Source organism: Stegostoma tigrinum, chromosome 25, assembly GCF_030684315.1.
Source record: "Stegostoma tigrinum isolate sSteTig4 chromosome 25, sSteTig4.hap1, whole genome shotgun sequence".
NCBI classification, from domain to species: Eukaryota; Metazoa; Chordata; class Chondrichthyes; order Orectolobiformes; family Stegostomatidae; genus Stegostoma; species Stegostoma tigrinum.
Window position 1 is genome coordinate 22880960 of NC_081378.1, and position 22002 is coordinate 22902961.

The window sequence follows — 22002 nt, forward strand, 5'->3', positions numbered from 1 at the left end:
GATGCAGCTCGATTTGTGGGCATTGGAGTGGTTGCTAGTGTAATTGAGTGACTGGTCTGGATGTGTGATTTTTTATATATGCTGGTCTGGAGTTTGCTGCTGATTTAGCATTCTACCATTATGTTCAGGATGGGCAGTCGGTTGTTGCTCTTTTCATCTTTCGTGAATTTTATCCAGTAAGGATGTTGCTTGTGTCAGTTTTACGCGCTTACTAATCACAAAGGTCTCATCTAAATATCGGACCCAAAGTTTGGGTTCCATAGTCTTTTTTGGGGGGATTGGCAGTCCATTCTAACATTTGCATTACTGCCTCTGCAATCAGTCCCGATACTGGGGGTCCCACTGGTGCACCATTGATTTGTTTGTATATACTGTCATTGAAAGTGAAGTGGGTTGTGAGGCACAGATCTAGTAGTTTCATTGCGGTGTCCTGGGTTGCCACCAGTCTGCATCCTTTCCTAAAAGAGTTCCCATTGACGGCATACACCCATAAAGGGGCAGATTTCTGGGTAAAAGTGCTACTTGAAAGATTTCAAATTAGACAGAGAAGAGATGTCTAAAGCTCTGTCATTTGTGTAACAGACACTTTGAACTTATGAAACAACACATTGATGGTTTAACTGCAGCTATGATATTTTCTGACTGGTGGTTTGATTCCACAATGCAGAATTCCAATTGAGTAATTTAGATGAGAAACATAACACTTCAATTTGTTCTTGTGGTTTAGATGATCCAGTGAATCTCTGGGATGAGTTATCATGCAGTGAATCACAAAGATATACCCACTATCTTCACAGATTCCAGTATTTCAGTATAGTATCCAATAACATACTTGTAAAGATGATTACTGAAGGCAGAGAAATTTAATATAAAATGTTTTGATGGATGCAGAAAATGCTTCCAGCTATGGGAACAGGCCAAATACAGACCAACAGAAGATAGTTATGAAGAAATTCAATAAGAAATTCAGAAGAGCCTTTTTTTAAACCCAAAGAATGGTGAAAGAATGGAATTTGCTACCAAAGGGCAAATTGATTTGTTATAATGATAGTTTTAAGAGAATAAAGTTATGAGAAGGAAGTTTAAATTGAGTGACAATACAGGCATGGGCTGGTTGAATGAATGACCAGTTTCAGTACCATATACTCTATGTCACACTTTATGGAATCTGTTCCAGTACTTGAAATGAACCTGATTGTTTGTTATTGCTTATCAGCAGTAAGTATTATGCATGAATTATTATTTATAACCTATACAACAAACTTTTTTTGCTTTTTTGTTAACTCACTTCAAGTGACAAACCATGATAATGAAAAACACTGTCCCAAGTTAAGTGCTTGCAACTGTAACACAACCTCCAGCACTGAAGGAGGCAGATAAGCTGTTTATCTGAACTATGATGAAGCAAGTGTATCAATAATACATATGTACAATTGAAAACTAAATGTTCTTTTGGGTACAACAGAACAGGCCAGCAGAGAACAAGAACAGGCCCCACTGCCCACCATGTCTGACCCAACCACTCTGCCATTTTAAAATGATCTCCCTGCACACTGTCCATATCCCTCTATTCCCTCTCTGTTCTGTCTGTCTGTCTAAACGGCTTTTAAACGTTACTACGGTGTCTACTTCAACATCACCCCATCACCAAGAAGCACATTCCAGACACATATGCTGCATTAAAAAAAAACTTGCCTCATACATCTCCTTGAAACTTGCCCCCTAATATTTGACATTTCCACGCAAGTAAAAAGATTCAGACTATCCAACCTATCCATACCTACCTCTGTACGGGAAAGGTTTAGTACCAGCTGTAAATTTGTAGAAGTGAAAATGACTTGGTTTGAGTGCGTATGTGACCTAACTGCTTTATGGCAGAATTAAGTGCGGGTTTATTTCCTTGAGTGGTGTGTTTTATCTGCACCTTGATTTCTAAAATATACTGCAGCTATGAATTTGCAACACATTTATTTTAGCACTCAAAGTTATTTACGCAGCTTTCCTCTGGAATGCTAACCACGGTTAATAAAAATCTGATACTTGTGCACACTTCCTGTCAACTCTTTTCATTATAAATTGCCAAACTCAAGTTTAAAATACATAAAGCTAAATAAATCTGTTAACTATAATATCAGCCTCCTGCCAACGCAGTTGTTTACATGTCCTTCCTCCTCACCTGAATTGCAACTCCTATCTTCTAACCAAATCTACTTCGCTGCTTCTGAAATTGCTGTGCATTTTTCTATTTAACCAAAAATAACATTAAATCAAAGGATTAAATAAAAATAAAGGTTTGTCTTTCAGGTGGTCCTAGCCCAGTCAGATTCCCCCTTCAACTCTTGGACGGTACACTTGACCTTTATTCTGCTTGTCATAAGCTTGATATCAAATTAACCAATGTCTTTTATGCAAAAATGAATAGCTTAAATTTCAGTGATAATTAGAAAGAGACTGAGGCTAAATTATTCAGTATTATTAAAGCTTATTTTTCAAACATAGACTTGAAAAGATGACAAATAAACATCTAATTTATTGTTCCAGTACAAACATAAAGAATGTGGATCCTTAACTTCTTTGGAAGACAGGTTGGAGCATAGAAGGTATGTCACAAGTGGCTTGACAACGTGCACTACTTCAGTTAACCTGCCTTTACAGGGAACTTGCCAATCTCCCAATTAATTTCACAAAGTCGCTGAATTTGTAATACAAATGCAAATTAAACTCGCTGGTTAGGACTCCTATTTCATGACTTAAGGACTTTATTGATGATGAGGTTAATTTTCCCACAACCTCTCTCTTACTCCAATTTTTCATTCTCCCCAACTTATCTTTCTGCATTTAATGTAACCAGAATTCATGTTACATCCTTCTATGAATTATTTTATTTCTTGATCTCTTGAAAAATGAAATTTAGGAGCAGACTAACAATGCAGTCAGTCACCAAATTTGAAGATGCTTATTGACCTCACTATTAGTTTGCACTGTCAGCAATTTGGAGCACCAAAACAAAATAGGTGAAGCCGGAAGTTATGTGATAAAAAAAACAGCACAAGTTAAGAGATATCCCTGTTCAGTAAACTGTGTATCAATATTAGTTTAGAACATACAACACTCTCAGCAGATTTTCCTGTTGGTCAAGTGAATAATAGTAACCTTAGTGTGGTAACGAAGCAAGCAGAAGGGCAATGACAATCAGCTGTTAGCTGCCAAACAGGGCTATCGCTTTTTTAAAAAAATATAGTCGATGAGATGAGTGCATTTGTCACCCACAACCAACTGCTGAAGGTGGTTTTTCCCCCGCTTTGTTTCCTTTTAAACCTGCGAAGTGGCGGGTGGAGGTCTCCAACGGCTCCACCGTAGCCCGGAAACGCAGGCTAGGCCAAGGCTCCAGGTTCGCAGCCAAGCCCGGGCGTCTAAAGGAGGAGAAAGGTGGGTTCGGCGCCACGCGCTGTGGCAGTCTGATCCCGACGTGCATGTTTTCTTCGTCTTTGGTGTTCAGGTATTGCAGCTGTTCTCATCGAGAAGTGGCGGTCTCGTCATGGGCGCTTCTTCAGGGTATTCCATTGTTCCTAAACTGGCTATCCTCGACTGCAGCAGCCGTTAACTGAATTGCGATGAACATTGTCCGAACTTCACTTTTTAAGTATTATTATAACGATTTCTGTCGTTGATGTAGACGTCGTAGTCGGGCGACTTAAAACTTCTCGCTATTTTTGATGCAAAAGTACATGCGACAAAAATTTACATTCTAATCTAATGAGCCACCCTCCTGGATCACTGCAGTCTACATCACGAACGAACACACATTTTAGGGAATGCCAAAAAGTTGACCGAGTGACACGGATAGCGCGACAGAAACGTGGCTTGATGGGAAACTGTCAGGTGATAACATGCCGATGGCACCTATTTCTTATCACTGGTAGACACTACAGACGGAAAGATGCTGCTAAGAATCATGGACAAGTTGCTGTAAAACACCTTACAGATAGTACACACTGTGGCCATTCTGTAAAGATGGCGGTAATGATCAAACGTGCTGCTTTGCCCTGGATAGAGGTAGGCTCGAGTATTACTGAAGCTGCAGTATCAAAAGTTAGCGAGAATATTCAGTCAGAATCCCTACAGATTACTATCAAATGTGTATCCAGATACGAGACGGGAACTTCTGCTGATGCTTCAAATCCCCTATAGTCAAAGCTTGAGCGTCAATAGTACAAACGCTTCCAATAAACATATACAACACTGCATGTGTGTCTTATTGAAGTAATAATAAAACAGTTTACCAGAATAAAAGGGACAAGGCATAAGTCAGGTAACTTGAAGGGAAACTTTCAGGTGATGATGTATGCATTTGTTTGGGTGAATATGCTCAATTAATACAAACAGACTCAGTACAATCCAGGACAAAGCAGTTTGCCTGACTTGCATCTGAAATACTCATTCACCACCTTAAATACTCATTCCTTCCTTACTGTTAAGAGTATGGCTGCAACCTGCTTATTAAAAGACAAAATGCATTCCAACAACTTACAAAAGCTTATTTGACATCTCTCAAATTGCAACTTGAAAGGCATCAAGCAAGTACCTCCAATTTCTATGTTCCTCCAATTCATATGTTCCTCCAAACCATTCACTATCCCAATATATTGCTGTTCCATCCTGATTCACTGGATCAAAATCCTGGAACGCTCTCCTTTACAGCACTATGGGAATACCTTCACCATATGGGCTGCAGTAGTTCAAGAAGGCACCCCACCACTACCTTTACAATTATGGATAAAAATTAAATACTGGGCCTGTCACTAACACCCATGGCTGATCAATGAATTAAAAACTCACTACCGGAAGTAGAATTCCAACAGTTCAAGCAGTTTAAAAGTTGTGCATAACTTTAACTAAATGGCAATAATTCTTAACCAGTATATAACAGAGATACATGTTAATACTTAAAACATTTAATTCTGTGCTACTTGTAGGGGAATTTATATTTTGTCTGCTGGAACTAAGCAGATCACTATGGTGTATGTCAGCTAGCCTATTCTCAAAATATGCAAGTTTTACAATACAATTATACTTACATTATGACACCCACAGTTTAATGAGATGTTTAATTTACAGTACTCCAAACCATGACTATAATTTCCAACTCTGAAAACAAAAGTACAAAATAGTCTGTACATTGAATTCAGGTATATAAATATATTATTGGCTCAATAATGTTTGATGTTGTGACCCTGTAGACACCTTCACTGCTGGCAATTTTACCTCTTCGATACATACTTTCAAAGACATAAAATGTTGAGTCTAACATTTTGAAGTCTTCACATGAATATAAACCTAACATGTTTACACAATGGTGTAATTAACAGAGTCTCACTGTTTTCTTTTTAATAGTTAACCTGTGCAACTGTTGGCAAGTGTTTTTGGTTTGTAAACTTATGAAAGCGTGCAGGAAATCAATGTGACTATCAGCCATGCACCAGAGTAGTCAACAATTATTCCATTAACAATGGAAGTGCATATTGTGTTTTATTCTGAGCTACATTATTCAACATATTATGGCAGTCAAGCAATTAATATCAAGCCACATTGCTTTCAACATTAAAGTAACCATTGATGATAATTAATAAAATACTCAGACTAATCAGAATGTACTACTGGACTAAAATTCACATCTGCCATGTAGAATTCGGGTTCCAAATGGCATGATGGAATTAAGTATTCAGATTTTGAGAAATTTTCTCAAAAGGAGTTTATATATACCAGAAATGAATGCAACCTAAAACTACGTATTATTTAATAAACTCCAAACGGTTTTTTTTCCCCATATGCAATCAGCTTCCAACATTGCAATAACTTGAGGTTAACGATACGAGCGCCGCATGGGGTGTGGGAGAACCCAAGTGATTTAGATTTACTATAATACCAAATGTCCGCCATTTTTCCTGACAGAGCAAAGGACAAAAGAGTAGCTTCACACACTTTGAAGGTAATAACCAATTTCCTCGTGCACTTCATGAGATGATTAACAAATTTTACCTATTTTTTAAACATAAACTGTTTCAAGGATGACTGAAGTGAGCCAAATCCATTTTTTTTTCAAATGGCCAATCCCGTCACTGGTCGTTAAGTGTAATTCGCATAAGTAAATCATATAAGGGCTTGGAAGATAATGTATTCTTTATTTTACTACACATCCTTAACTTAAAAAAGACTCTGCCCTTGCCCACCCCCACACCCAAAAATGATTTTTTTTGGTGTTGTACACAAGCACTATTCACAACTAAAAATATCGACTTAGAGGCTATGAATATAAAATGAAATCTGTTGTACAATAACAAGTTTCCCATCCCGAATCAAATAATTTCTAATGATAAACAAGTCCACCCTCCCCCAAGATGTTTTGGTTCCACGTTTGCAGTGGTCCACCTTCCCAACTAGAATTCCAAGTACGTTATGTGCTACATATACAGGTTAAATGTAATTATCTTACGTAATTCTTATCGACAAAAACAGAATTATATTTAAAATTATTGAATTAAAATGTAGATATATTTAGTTAAGAATATTTCAGAAAGGCAAAAATTTAAGAAATACTTAAGCATTTACGTCGCATTATATTTCTAAACATTACCCGTTGCTAGGTATTCTATCATAATCAGTGAGGTGACAGTACGTGCTAACCAGAGAATATATCATAAGCACGTTTCTTTTCACTTTGAGAACTAAAATGGAGTAAAACGGAAATGTTTATTTATAAAAAGTCCAAGTGAGGCCAAAGTTAAAGAGTACTGGAATTGAAATGTTGACACAAAATGCATTTCACAATATTGATATATATAAACACAATCATTTTATGTACGGTCGAAAAGAGGAAAAGCGTTGTTATGGACAGTATCTCCTAAATTAAGAAAAACGGTTCACTAAACCCGCCATATTTCGCGTTGTCAGTCTGTAACCAAACCTACCACCTCAGTCGCAACAGAGGGGAGGAGAGGGGGAGGGAATCATCGCATATTTTCCTTCAATTATACATTTCTTCACAAAATACTGTTGACAGATGCCATGTAACATCGTCTTACCTGAAGAGTCCACCAAGCCGACGAAAAGACTCCGTTAAACTCGTCTTGTCAAACCAAAACAATGCAATATAATCTCCACCACAATGTAAATACAAATTCTCCTATATATTGTGATCAGCCAACAACACTGGCACTGTAATTTAAACTCGAATGTCTTCTTATAGCAACACAAAACAGAGGAGTAACCCGTACAGGAGATTTAATCCCACAGTAAGATTTCTTTAGTTTTTTTTGGTTAGTCTCTGTGGGATCTGTTGCTATCTGTATACCATTTACTCCCCTTCTTTGGAAAATGGCGGCTACGGAACGTCGTCCTACGGGGCTGACGGGGCAGTGGACAAGGGCGGGGAGCTCAGCACGCATGCGTACACAAAAAAAACCCCGTGAAGGACTTCTCTAGCTTTGGCAGTTCGTTTTTGGCTGTGGTGTGAGCGGGTTGAAGGAAATGTCAACCACGGTTAACGTAAAGTGGTGCTTCTTTTTGGTTAGAGGTGAAAATCGGCATGTTAGTTGTAACGTAAATCGCGAGTTTTTCGAAGTTTTTTTAGAAAAAAATCAGATAATATGAGGTGTGATTTTGCAGATAAGATTGTATAAAATGGCGCACGTTTCAGCCTGAAAAGACGGACATTGTCTTACTGCTTGATGTGTTTCTGTGAGTGACGTCCCTCTTGACTAACCATTGGTCGCGAAGTCCTCCTCTGCCCGCGTAGATTGGTTGTTAATGACGCTATCTTGCTGCAGGCAGGTGGAGCTTAGCGCACGAATTTCAGTTCGATTTAGGAAGTTGTTAATTTGGACGCCATTATGGGGAGCGGGCTGTACTACATTATGTAAGGACCGTATACATAATAACTTTGAATCGCGGCTTTGTGGAAGAGATAATCTGTGCCATTGTAACTTTTTCCAGCTTATCCTTGCCGCTGACAGCAGCGTTGATTTGAACTTCCTGTTAAAAAACATTTTTAACAAAGATGCGTCAAAACAAGATGGCGGCAGCGGCTGGGTTATCTTGTTTGTCGCAGGTTGATCGTTCTCGAATTACAAATCACGTGGTCAGGATACATTCCTTTGCATCATAAAGTTAAAGGCGTGAGGGTGGAGAGAGTAATTCAGATCCCGTGAGCAGTTGCATGGCATTTCTCGTGCTGGGGTGAAGTTTATTCACAAACTTTGCTTCAAATACGATATATTTCTGAAAGAGTCTAAAGTATAATATATTGCAAAATAATGTTAGGCTTTTTAAATTTGTTTTGTTTGTGGGGTAAAGGAACTTGATGTGGCCTTCCTATATTATTCGTCAATTAGTGGTCCCCTTTGCACTGAAAACTTGCATGGTTTTAAATTACTACCCAGACTATGCTATATTGGGCTCTGTGGTTATCGAGTGGTCCAATTTTCTATCTTGAAATATTAAGATATTTGAATTTTTAACTACCTAGAACTTTAAACTTTTTGCTTTTTTGCGCCTTCAGTCTGAGCTATAATGTACTGGACAAAGAAACGAAGTGCATAATGGATGCGGATGCAATTTCGTTTGCAGTGTATGCTGGTGGTAATAAATGTGTAATCTGTGTTTTCTGAACAGTAAGCTTTCCAAAAAAAGATTCTGTGGTTGGTAAACTCTGGAAAATGTTGCTTCCACTTGGTAATTTTTATGAAAGTCACAATTGGGGAAGTCATTATGTATCTAGTCGGCGGAAGGTCACTTTTATATGGTGGTTCTTGTTTACTGTGTTGTATTACTAACCAATCTTCATTGCGTACGTTCAGTGCCAATGTTAATAGAAATGAAATAGAAAAGACGAATTTTATATTCCATGTTAAAAGCTAGTGTTAAACTCCTCAAAGCTCTTGGATCCGAAGGTAAAATCCTAGGAATGGTTAAGTTGAAGAGTCAAAAACAGTGCTTTGTCAGGAGAGTTAAATGTTAGTGAAAAGAGAGTTGCTTGCCTCAAGATTTGGTGTGTGGGGCCAAACTGTTTGCAGCTTGTAAGTCTCATGTGGAAGTAGAAATGAGATTTGCAAATTAGGAAGGTTATGTTAAAGCATAAGATGAATTGGCAAAACAATGGCAGAGAAATTTTAATGTTAGGAGCTACAAAGTCCTGTGTAAGAGGAAGTAAGTGGTGTTTCTTGTGCTGATGTGATAATGGGAACTGCAGATGCTGGAGAATCCAAGATAACAAAGTGTGGAGCTGGATGAACACAGCAGGCCAAGCAGCAGCATAGCACAAAAGCTACGTTTCGGGCCTGGACCCTTCATCAGATAGGGGGATGGGGAGAAGGAACTAGAATAAATAGGGAGAGAGGGGGAGGCGGACTGAAGTTAGAGAAAACAAGATAGGTAGAGAGAAGAGATAATTGGAACTGCAGATGCTGGAGAATCCAAGATAATAAAACATGAGGCTGGATGAACACAGGCCAAGCAGCATAGCAGGAGCACAAAAGCTGACGTTTCAGGCCTAGACCCTTCATCAGAGAGGGGATGGGGTGAGGGTTCTGGAATAAATAGGGAGAGAGGGAGAGGCGGACCGAAGATGGAGAGAAAAGAAGATAGGTGGAGAGGAGAGTATAGGTGGGGAGGTAAGGAAGGGATAGGTCAGTCAAGGAGGTGAGATGAGGTGGTAGGTAGGAAATGGAGGTGTAGCTTGAGGTGGGAGGAAGGGATGGGTGAGAGGAAGAACAGGTTAGGGAAGCCGAGACAGGCTGGGCTGGTTTTGGGATGCAGTGGGGGGAGGGAACGAGCTGGGCTGGTTTTGTGATGCAGTGGGGAAAGGGGAGATTTTGAAGCTGGTGAAGTCCTCATTGATGCCATTGGGCTGCAGGGTTCCCAAGCGGAATATGAGTTGCTGTTCCTGCAACCTTTGGGTGGCGTCATTGTGGCACTGCAGGAGGCCCATGATGGACATGTCGTCTGAGGAATGGGAGGGGGAGTGGAAATGGTTCGTGACTGGGAGGTGCAGTTGTTTGTTGCAAACCAAGCGGAAGTGTTCTGCAAAGTGGTCCCCAAGCCTCCGCTTGGTTTCCCCAATGTAGAGGAAGCCACACCGGGTGCAACGGATAAAATATAGAACATTGGCAGATGTGCAGGTGAACATCTGCTTGATATGGAAAGTCATCTTGGGGCATGGGATGGGGGTGAGGGAGGAGGTGTGGGGGCACAACCGCCCCCAGAGGATCCCCCTCATTCTCACATACCACTCCACCAACCTCCAGATACAACGTATCATCCTCTGACACTTACGCCATCTACAATCCAACCCCACCACCCAAGCTATTTTTCCATCCCCACCCTTGTCTGCCTTCCCGAGAGACCACACTCTCTGCATCTCCCTTGTCCACTCCACACTCACCTCCAACCCCACCACACCCGGCACCTTGTCCTGCAACCGCAGGAAGTGCTACACTTGCCCCCACACCACCTCCCTCACCATCTGTCCATCTTTCTTGGACTGATCTATCCCCTCCCTACCACCTCACCTATTCTCTCCTCTCTACCTAACTTGTTTTCTCTCCATCTTTGGTCCACTTCCCTCTCTCTCCCTATTTATTGCAGTTCCCTCTCCCCATTCCCCTCTCTGAAGGGTCCAGGCCCGAAACGTCAGCTCTTGTGCTCCTGAGATGCTGCTTGGCCTGCTGTGTTCATCCAGCTCGACACTTTTGTGTTTTCCTCTGTTGATGTTGACATTCATTGATCATTTGCATGACTGCATAGGTGGCAATGTAAAAACTGAGAATGTGTATAAGGAGATTAAATGAGTGGGCGCAATGTTGGTACAGGAATTGAGATATTTTGGCCTTTTGGTAGGGAGAACAGAAAAGTATATAACATGGAGAAAAATTGCAATAATATGAAATACATGTGGGTGTCTTAGACTTTGTGTGCTGGTACAATAAATAATTAGAATGATAAATGGATTGTTGGTATTTATTCCAAAAGACAATTTAGGAGTAGGAATGTTTTGCTCATGGTCTACATGACATTCGTGGGGCCATAGCTAGTGTACAGTTCTGGTCGTCATATTGTGTGGAAGGATATGACTGGATTAGAAGCAGCTTAGAAGGTTCACTTGAGCAATTTGTTTCATTGTACCTGGGCACATGCAAAACAAAACTTTTCATTGTTGTCACATACAGTAAGGTGGATTATAATGTAGAAGGACATACCGACCATTGGGTGAATAAACAGCAAGGTGTATAAACAGCTGCACCAGAGAAACATCCAAATAGAATGCTATGATGACCAAGTGTGAAGCTGGATGAACACAGCAGGCCGTGCAGCATCTCGGGAGCACAAAAGCTGGCGTTTCGGGCCGAGACCCTTTTCATTTGCTCTCTGATGAAGGGTCTAGGCCCGAAACGTCAGCTTTTGTGCTCCTGAGATGCTGCTTGGCCTGCTGTGTTCATCCAGCTTCACACTTTGTTATCTTGGGTTCTCCAGCATCTGCAGTTCCCATTATCACTATTTGGACGTATCATGGCTTGGTATGGCAACTGCTCTGCCTGGATCTGTCTGTCTTAAACAAAGCTACAGAAACACAGCCTATACAATTATGCAAGCCAAGCCAACCGTCCCATCTGTTAAGTCCATTTGCACTTTCTTGTTGCAGTAGGAAGACAGCCAGCATTGTCCAAGACTGTAACTGGGGTGGGGACAGTCTCTACAGTCAGGCAGAAAATAAAGAAGGTTCAAGAACAGCTTCCCTGCTGTTATTACACTGCTGAATGGACCTCTCAAATTTTTAAATCTAATGTTGATCTTGCTTTTGTACACCCCCTATACAATTGTAACTGTATTTTGTGAGGAAACTTCAGGCCTGCACCCATTGCAGTTCAGAAGAATGAGGCACAAATTTTACTCAAGTATATAAAATGCTGAGGGTATTTGACCAGAGATGTTTTTGTTGGAAATAACTAGGAGTAGGGAGCATAACATGAGGTCTTGTCCCCTTTAAGTCATAAGAAATTTTTTTGAAGGTCTCTGGAATTCTGTCCCCAGAGAGTAGAGCTCACTGATTCCTTAAAAATATTTTTAAGGATGAATTAGTCTTGATTGACATAGAAATTAAAGGATATGGAAGTAGACAGGAAAATTGAGATCACGAGCAGATCACCACCATGATTTTCTCAAAGGATAAAATTGACCAAAGACCCATGTTGCTTTTCTGACACATTTTATAAATAACAGTATACTCTACATAAATAATGGGAACTGCAGATGCTGGAGAACCCAAGATAACCAAGTGTGAAGCTGGATGAACACAGGCCAAGCAGCATCTCGGGAGCACAAAGGCTGACGTTTCGGGCCAAGACCCTTCATCAGATTAGTTATCTTATCAGTGCACTTATAATGGGTGTTTAACCTGGGAAAGATGAATTTCTTTATCCTGGATTGTGTTGTTGGAACTGTATTCATCCAAGTGAGTGTGTCGTAGAAATGGGGAGTTAATGACATTTGATAATTGTGCCCTCCAGGTGATGTAAGGACCTAACAACAATGAACCATGTATTCTTGATTACCGAATTTTCAATTAACTCTAGCCATGCCATTTTTGTGGCTCAACCAGTAATGTTTCAAGTCAGTGGTGACAGCACCCTAACCCCTGCAAAAATGTTGCTGATGATGCAGTCCTATGGGGCATGGTAGTGGTCATGTTGCTGGATGTCAGAGAAAAGTGGTTTGGTTGTTTTTGTCTGCATGTGACTAGTTCCAGTATTGTACAGGTCTTGTGGGAATGGACTGCTGAATGCTGCAACTATTACATCATAACCACATGTATGATATTTTATGATACGCAGTGGTTCTTTAATTACTTGAAGTTAGCTGGACCGAGAGCCCTGTGCTCGGAATCTCCCTGCAGTGTTTTATTGAGAAATGCAGCAACAATAGTTAGGCCATAGACTGATTGGTAGATGCCACTAATCATTTGCAGCCTATGCAATAAAAAAGTGGAAAATGAGTGAGGAGATAATGACCAAAGTGAATGGTACTCCAGCTGGGCACCAGCTAGAATACTATGCCCTGAGGAAGAAAGCAAATATTAAAACATGAGGTAGTATGTGTAAACCACAAGTTGATCTCCAAATGAGAAAAAACCTGGATAAACATGGGCTTTCCAGCTTAGAAAGGATGTTTTGCAATGACTTGTATAGGATAGTTGAAGATTTGAAGATTATTTAAAAGGAAAACCTAAAATATTACTTGAGCTAAGTCACAACGTCTAGTTTAAAATAAATATCTTTGGAACAGATATAGGAAGTTCTTAGCAATAGAATCATGGAGTCAAAGTTTTCAGTTCTCTTAGGAAATTGGTGGGGTGGGTGTATCATCAAGATCTCTTGAGGGACAAATCAGGCTGAATGGCCCTCTCGAGAATTAGATAACTTTTGATCTTTCTCACTTCTCCACAGAATAAACCTGTTTTGTATTATGGAAATTGAAGGATATTTGTGTTTGGACAAATATTGCAACTGTGTTGCTTTTTAGAAATTCTATAGACTGGCCCTCAAAGCATTGAGATATTTATTTGCTGTAATCAATGTTTCGTTGACATAAGCTGTAACGTGATTGATTAATGGATGCTTTTTGGAGAATGTGAAATTTCTACTGCACAGTGTAGCAATTTTTCTGTGGCGCGACGTCACATGAGAACGTGACTGTCTTGTTATATGAGAACTACCTGTACGGCGTTTATTGAAGTTGTTGCTCATCATGACCGAGTTGTTTCTTTAGTTTGTGTAAAAGCCCTCCTTTTTGGGGTTATTGTATGCATACTTGGTACATGTTATACTTTTAAGATGAAGTTGGGTTTCATTCAAAAAGCAGCATAGCATAGTTTATAACATTGTGGAGCTGGATGAACACAGCAGGCCATGCAGCATCTTTGTGCTCCTAAGATGCTGTTTGGCCTGCTGTGTTCATTAAGCTCCACAATTTTTTATCTCGGATTCTCCAGCATCTTCAGTCCCCATTATCTCTGGCATAGATAATGTTAATTACATCGAACACAGTATTCCTCATCATACCCAATGTTTGAAGGTGTATATTATTTGTCATGTAGTAACTCGCCATGTTCCCTTCAACAGCATATTCCAAACCTGCAACTTCTGCCACCTAGATGGCGAGGATAGAAAATGCTTGGGAGCAACGCCACCTATAAATTCCTCTCAAAGTCACATGCAATCCTGATTTTGAACTGATATTGTTCCTTCGCTGTCGCTGGGTCAAAAGCATGGAACTTCATTCCAGCAGTGTTTGTGTCTACACCAATGACTGCATTCTTTCAAGAAGGCTGCTCCCTATCATAATTGTACACATTTGGGATGGATAATAAATACTTGCCTAACAAATGATGCCCATAGCCTATGGGTGATTTTGTGATTTGCCCGTAGTTATCTTATATTCAAGGGAAATCCACGTTCTTATTACTTTAGTGTAATGCAGGATCAATTACTCAGAAGTGAAGCAATTCAGTACTCTTAAGCTTTTTATCAGACTTATTCCGTAGCTGCACAGTGGGAACGTTGTCACTATGGGAATACAGATTAATGTGGTAAGGACATACACCACAACCTGTTTTGATTGTTGCTATTTCAGACTTGTCCTCAGCTGTATTAATAGCACTGCATATAAAAGCAAGGAAGTTCTGTCAAATCATATAAAGAACACGAGTTATGTCTCGACTGGAATATTGAGTCCAATTCTGGATGCTGCACATTTGGGAACATGTGAAGATACTAGTGCAGAAAAGATTCACAGGAATAGTTCCAAGGCTGGACAACTTGAGTAGATAGTTTGAAGCAGTTGGGACTGTTTGCCTTGCAAAAAATTTTGAAAGATTTGTAAGGGATTCAGAATAGTGACAGTGACTAGAGAAAACATGCATTGATAGACATATTAAGAACAGGAAGACAGATTTGAAGATAATTGGAAAACAAAAGGATAAATGGTTCACAGTGGTCACGGTCCAGAATGCACTGTTTGAGTGTGATGCTGTAAAATTCATTTGCATTTGAAGGAATTCTGTAATCTGAAAAGGGAGAATATGCAGGGCTGTGAAGAAAGGGAGAAGCAATGAGTTTGGCAAATGGCTGTCTGTAGGAGCAATTGTAGATATGGAACTGAATGACTTCATGTTGCAGTAATCCTGAGGCTGGTTGTACTGTTTTTAGATACTTATGCATACCTTTTGGCCATAGGTTTAAGAGTCATGGTGATACAGCACAGCAACAGACCCTTCGGTCCAATCGTTCCATGCCAATCATAATCCCAAACTAAACTAGCCTCACCTGCCTGTGCTTGGCCCACATGTCTCCAATTATTTCCTATTCAGTGCTTATCCAATTTGTTTTAAATGCTGTAACTGTACCTGCATCTACCATTTCACGTCTCGAAGTTCGTTCCATACACAAACCATTGTGCATTTTAAAACAAAAATTGCCCTCAGTGTCTTTTAAGTCTTTTGTGTCTCGCCTTAGCAATACCTCCCCAGTCTTGAAATCACCCACCTTAGGGAAAAGACATCTTCTCTGTACCCCCTTATACTTTTATAAACCTCTGTGAGGTTGCCACTCAATCTCCTCTGCTCCAGTGACAAAGGTCAGACCCTATTCTTCCTCTCCTTTATAACTCAAACCCTCCATTCCTGGCATTGTTTGACCCTCTTTAGTTTAATAATATCCTTCCCCCAACAGGGTGACTAGAGCTGGGCACAATATTCCAGAAAAGGCCTCACCAATGTCTTGTACAACAATGACATAACATCCCAACTCAGACTTGGTGGTCTGAACAATGAAGGCAAGTGTGTTAAACGTCTTCATAACTATCTGCCTACATGTGATGCAAACTGCGAAGAATTATGTATTTGAACCCTTAGGTCTCTGTGTTTTCCAATACTATCCAGGGCCCTACTTTTAATTGTATAAGTCCTGACCTCCTTTGTTTATGAAATTGCAATACCTTGCATTTATCCAGATTGAACTCCATCTGCCACTCTTCAGTGAACTGACCCAACTGATCAGTCTTTTTATTCCCTTAAATAACTACCTTCACTATCCATTATAACGCCAGCTTTGGTGGCATCCATAAACATACTAACCATGCCTTCTATATTCTCTAAATCATTTATATAAACAAGAAACAAAAGTGCATCCAGTACGGATTCCTGTAAAATACCGCTGGTCACGGGCCTCTAGTCCAAAATACAGCCTTCTATCATCACTCTGCCTACTGCTGTTAAGCCAGTTTTACAAGCATTTGGCAGGGTCCTACTGAATCCCATGTGATTGAACTTTATTAATTAGTCTACCACACAGAACCTTGTTTACTTGGACTTTAGTAAAGCTTTTACAATGTATATTGCTCTGCCCTCATAATCATCTTGGTTACTTCCTCAGAAAAAAACTCCCAAGTTCGTGAGACACAACTTCCCTTGCACAAAGCTGTGCTGCCAGTCCTGAATCGTTCTTGCATCTATAAATGCATATACGTTCTAACTTTCAGAATTGCTTCCAACAGGCAGCATATGCCAGGTATAGACAGTGGGGCTTGAGTGGATCCCTAGAGGAGTACAAGGACAGTAGGATTACGCTTAAAAAAGGGGACACGAGATAGGTTTTTCCTTAATCCTGTTTTCCAAAGCTAAGGGGATTCTACACATACACTATGGACAAAAGAGTATCAGAGTTAATGGGAACTGCAGATGCTGGAGAATCCGAGATAACCAAATGTGGAGCTAGATGAACACAGCAGACCGAATAGCATCTTAGGGTCTAGGCACAAAACGTCAGCCTTCCTGCTCCTCTCCTGCTAGGCCTACTGTGTTCATCCAGCTGTGCACTTTATCTCAGATCTTCTAGCATCTACAGTTCCTACTATCTCTGAGCTACTACATGTGTTTGCTATGGAGAAGGATAGGGAAGCTGGAGTACTTGGGAAGATAAATAACGATATCTTGAAAAGTATCCATATTACAGATGAAGTGCTGGACATGTTAAAACGCACGAAGGCAGATAAATCCCTAGGACTCGATCAAGTATAACCCAGAACTCTGGGAAGCAAGGGAAAAAAAACTGCTGAACCCCTATCATCGATAGCCATGGGTGAGGTGTTGGGAGACTGGCTAAAGTTGTGCTATAATTTAAGAAAGGTAGTAAGGAAAAGCCAAGAAACTATCGACTGGTGAGCCTGACATTGGGCAGGTTATTAGAGGGGATTTTGATGAACAGGATTCACATATCTGGAAAGATAAGGAGTGATTAGGGATCATCAATATGGCTTTGTGAGTGGGAAATCATGAATCTCTGACTTGATTTAGTTCTCTTTTGAAGTAAAGAAGAGGACTAATGAAAGCAAAGCAATGAACATTGTTGAAAGCCTTACTGAAGTCCATACAGACAAGGTTTTGCATGGTAGACTGGCTAACAAGATTAGATCACATGGAATACAAAGAGGACTAGCCATTTTAATGCCAAATTGGCTCAAAAGTAGACAGTGGTGGTGGAGGGTTGCTTTTCAAACTGGATGCCTGTCATCAGTGGTTGCCTGAAGGATTAGTGCTGGGTCTTGTGCTTTTTGTCATTTTATGTAAGATATTTGGTTTTGAATTCCAAGGCATTGTTAGTAAGTTTGCAATGGCACCAAACTTGGTGTAATGGACAGCAAATAAGCTTACCTCGGGCTATAGTTGGACCTTGATCTGATGGGTGAAGGAGTGGCAGATGAGTTTAATTTAGATAAATGTGTGGTGCTATGTTTTGCTAGGGCAAATCAGGGTAGGACTTAGACACTTAACGGTAAGTTCCCAGGGAGTTTTGCTGAATAAAAAGTGCAGGCTCATAGTTCCTTGAAAGTGGAGTTGCAGGTTGATAGGATGGTGAACAGGGTGTTTGGTGTGCCATCCTTTAATGGTCAGTGCATTGAATTCACGTGTTGGGTGGCCATGTTACAGCTGTCGGGGTCATTGGTCAGGCCACTTCTGGAATACTGTATTCATTTCCAGTCTCCCTGCTACAGGGAAGATGTTGTGAAACTTGAAAAGGTTCAGAAAAGAATTACAGGGATGTTGGCGGGTTTGAGCTGTAGAGATGGGCTGAATAGGCTGGGGCTGAGGGGTGGACCTTAACGCAGTTGGGAAAATCATGGGCATGGGTGAGGTAGGGGAGTAGGGGAGCCCAAAACTAGAGGGCATAGGTTTCAGGTGGGAGAGGAAAGATTTAAGAAAAACAAAGGGCAACTTTTTCATGCAGAGAGTGGTGCTTGTATGGAATGAACTATCACAAGTGGTGGTAAAATTACAACACTTCCAAGAGCATTTGGATGAGTATTTGAATTGGAAGGGTTTAGAGAGAAATGGGCCAAGTGCTGGCAAATGAGACCAGATTAATTTATGATATCTGGTTGGCGTGACGAATTGGGCTGAAGGATCTGTTTCCATGCTGTACATCTGACTCTAACTTACCCACCACTGAAAGTTAGGCTCACGAATCTATAGATCCCTAGCTATTCATTGTGTCCCTTAAATGAAGACACAGTGTTAGCCACTCTTCAGTTATTGGCACCTTCCCCCTTAGTTATAGAAGATTCACATATTTTGGCAAGAGGCCCCGGAATTTCCTCCCTAATTTTCCACTCCGTTCTGGGATACACTAGATCAGGTCCCAGAGATGTTTCCACCTTTATTTTCGAAGACCCCCCCAGCACTTCCTCTTCTATAATGTGAACTGTTTTGAAATTATCAATTTTATTTCCCTGAATTTTCTGTTTTTCTTTCCCCACAGTAAATACTGACACAAAATATTCATTTGAATATCTCTTCCATCTCCTAAGGTACAACATAAAGGTGACCTCTCCTGAGCTTTAAGGAGCTCCACACACTTTGTTCTCTGGCTGTTAATGCACTTGTAGCATTTCTTAGGATAATCCTTAATTTTATTTGCCAAGGCTATCTCATATAAGAATGACCCTACATTCTTCGTACTGTTCAAGATTCATTTGAATCTGGTTGTGTATTTCTAACACTATTTTTATTAATTCTTGACTAAAATGTCAATCTTTCTTCATCCATTGTCCTCTAATTCTACTAGCCTTACTTTTCACTAATGGGGACATAATGACTCTGGACTCTGTACATGTTTGAAAGCCTCCCACTTTACCCTTTACCTGTGAACAATCTATTGCAATCAAATTTTGTTCTTGTCTCATACCATTAAAAAAATTGCATTACTCCAATTAAGAACTTTTAACTGTTATAGAAGGCTTATCCTTTTCCATAACTACAACTATTTAAAGCAATAGAATTATGATAGCTCAATCAAAAATGTTCCCCTACTATCATTTCAGTCACTTCCCCTATCGTATTATCCAAGAGAAGGTAATGTTTTGCTCCTGTGTAGTAAGAATATTTGCATATTGATAAAGAAAATTTTCTTGAACACGTAATAAATTCACCATCCAAGCATTTAACACTGGTAGTCCCGGCTAATGTTTGGAAGATAAAAATCACCCTACTGTTAAAAACATACTGTTCTTACTTGTATCTGAGATTTCTCTGCGTGTTTGTTCTTCATTTTTCCCTCCTGACTATTGTGTTATGGTACAGTCCCATAAAGGTGATCGTTCTTTCGTGCTTTCGTGCTTTGTTTCAATCCATATATTTTTACTGGACAAATTTTTCAGAAATATCTTCTGTAGCTACGACAGTAATATTTTCATGAATCAAAAGCCCCCCCCCCCCCCCATTAGCCTCCTTTTGTAAAAACTATCTTTCCTATAGCATCTGAAATCTGGAATATTGAGCTGCCAGTCCTGTCCGTCCCTCGGACAAGTTTCAGTGATAGCTATGATGTCCCAGTCCTATGTTCCCAAACATGCCCTGAATCCATCAGCTTTGCCTGTAAGACCTCTTGCTTTGAAATAAATCCACTTTTTAATTCTTCGGAGTTATGTCGTTCTGTCTTTTCTAATTAACTCATTCATTCTTTTCAGATTCAAAATCATCCTCCATCTTTCTAAGTAGTCTGCTACTTAGGATTTCTCTCCGTCCCTTCCCCCACCCTCCCCTAATAGTTTATTCTCCCTTAATAGAATGAGCCAATCTTCCACTAGGATCTTTTCAGTACAAGTGAAACCCATTCTTTTTGAACAGGTCTTTCTGCCCCAGAAGAGATCCTGAATCCTGGAACATTACACCACCTCTTCAGCCATTGATTTATTGCCTTTATCCTTTTTATTCTTCTATCATTTGAGCTTGGCGTCAACAGTGAACCAGAGATTTTAAAAAACCAAACCTCAAAAGTAGTAATTTTCTATCTAACCTTTTGTAAACCCTTAAGCCTTTCCTGAATTATGTCATTCCTGCTAGCGTGTACAATAACTTCCCATTTCTGGCTCTACCTTTAACAATATGCTTCAAATGTTTTGAGATGTCCTTAATGCTGGCACTAGGAAAGCAACATACTATCTTAGATTCACAGTCAGTGCCACAGAATTTCCTGTCCGTGCTGTTGACAGGGGAGACTCGTGAAATAATAATTCTTCCAAATTTTGTCAAACCCTGCTTGACGTAAGATTCATTCTCAATGCCCAGGATATGATTGCCTTTTTGTGTTTTTATTTAAACTTGTTTTTGAACCTTGTGAATCATCAAGGTTTGCCTTTAGCTGATCATTTGTGGTGCGTTTGATTAAGCATTTAATTCCCTCCCAGTTTAACCGGAAAATACATCAGGAAATATGTTAAGATATGTCAAACACAGTGCAGTGTAAAGATATATATGTCTACAAAGTTTCTTTCAGCGAGGAGCAAGCTGTTAACTTTAAAATATTTGCAATTTGAAGCTGCTGGATTTACTTTCATGCATAAAATTCAGGCAGGTTAGAACAGCTGTCTGATTGCTGATTTCAAGATAGAAATTATGTGACTAAGTTCAACAAATAGAGTAGTAAATCAATAAATTCAACAGTCCAAAATAATGTTTTTCTAACGAATCATTCAGCTGATTTATTTGACTTTAATTTACATTTTACTGATTAGTATCCAGTATGCTTTATGGTAGAATTTTGATTGCGTAAGCAAAAAATTAAAAAGAAATTTACTCTACGTAAATCTCATTACTACTAACTTAACCAGTCAGTCCTATACGCATTTATTTCTGTAGGAAAATGAAGTGGACTTCAGATTACAATCCTGACTTTGCCCTGTATCCAGGCAATGCTGAGGTTTTTTTAAAAGATTCCCTGTAGTGTGGAAACAGGCCCTTTGGCCCAAGTCCACACAATCCCTTAGAGCATCCCACCCAGACCCATCTCCCATAACCCCCACACCCCTGAACACTATGGGCAATTTAGCCTGGCCGATGCACCTAGCTTGCACATCTTTGGACTGTGGGAGGAAATCAGAGCACCCCCGGAGAAAACCCACACAGACATGGGGAGAATGTGCAAACTCCACACATAGTTGCCTGAGGCTGGAATCAAACCTGGGTCCCTGGTGCTGTGAGGTTGCAGTGCCAACCACTGAGCCACCGTGCTGCCCGAGTTCTTTTGCATAAAATAAAATCTTGTCTTGCTAGTAAATTATTATTAGTGCCAGTTTGTTACTCTTTCTGACATTTGAAACAAGTTCATTACAACAGTCATAACCTGACCAGTTTGTAAACACCCTGTGTTTGTGTGGTTTCCAATTTGATGGAGCTGATTGGTGAATAATTTGACTTTCTGCTTTGCCATCTCCAGTTTGAAGTGAATGTTCTGATAGTTCACTGTAAGAATGACAGGGTTACCTGATTGGAATCCCAGCCCTGTGCCATTTTGGGGTGTTGTGAATGATTACCAGTAGGAAATATCTTCAGCTGCAAAACCTGAGCTATGTGTTTTGGAGCTCGAGCTGTAGCTGAAGTCACTGCGGTGTGTCCAAGAT

At 40.1% G+C, this 22002-nt stretch overlaps 1 protein-coding gene and 1 long non-coding RNA gene across 10 annotated transcripts in view; one reads left to right on the plus strand and one right to left on the minus strand.

Annotated features, from left to right (window-relative positions):
* kmt2e (lysine (K)-specific methyltransferase 2E) overlaps nt 1-7384 on the minus strand; it is an 84210-nt gene extending 76826 nt beyond the window's left edge. For all 6 annotated transcript variants that reach the window (XM_048553954.2, XM_048553953.2, XM_048553952.2 and 3 more), the window contains exon 1: nt 7083-7384. The gene's annotated coding sequence lies outside the window, so the exon portion shown is untranslated. The remainder of the gene's footprint in view (nt 1-7082) is intronic.
* Nucleotides 7385-7462: 78 nt separating this feature from the next.
* Nucleotides 7463-22002, plus strand: part of LOC132210956 (uncharacterized) — a 31962-nt gene continuing 17422 nt past the window's right edge. For 3 of the 4 annotated variants that reach the window (XR_009447215.1, XR_009447218.1, XR_009447216.1), the window contains exon 1: nt 7469-7573. This is a non-coding gene — a long non-coding RNA (uncharacterized LOC132210956). Of the gene's footprint in view, nt 7574-22002 lie in introns of all 4 variants that reach the window. The other variant, XR_009447217.1, reaches the window with a different exon arrangement.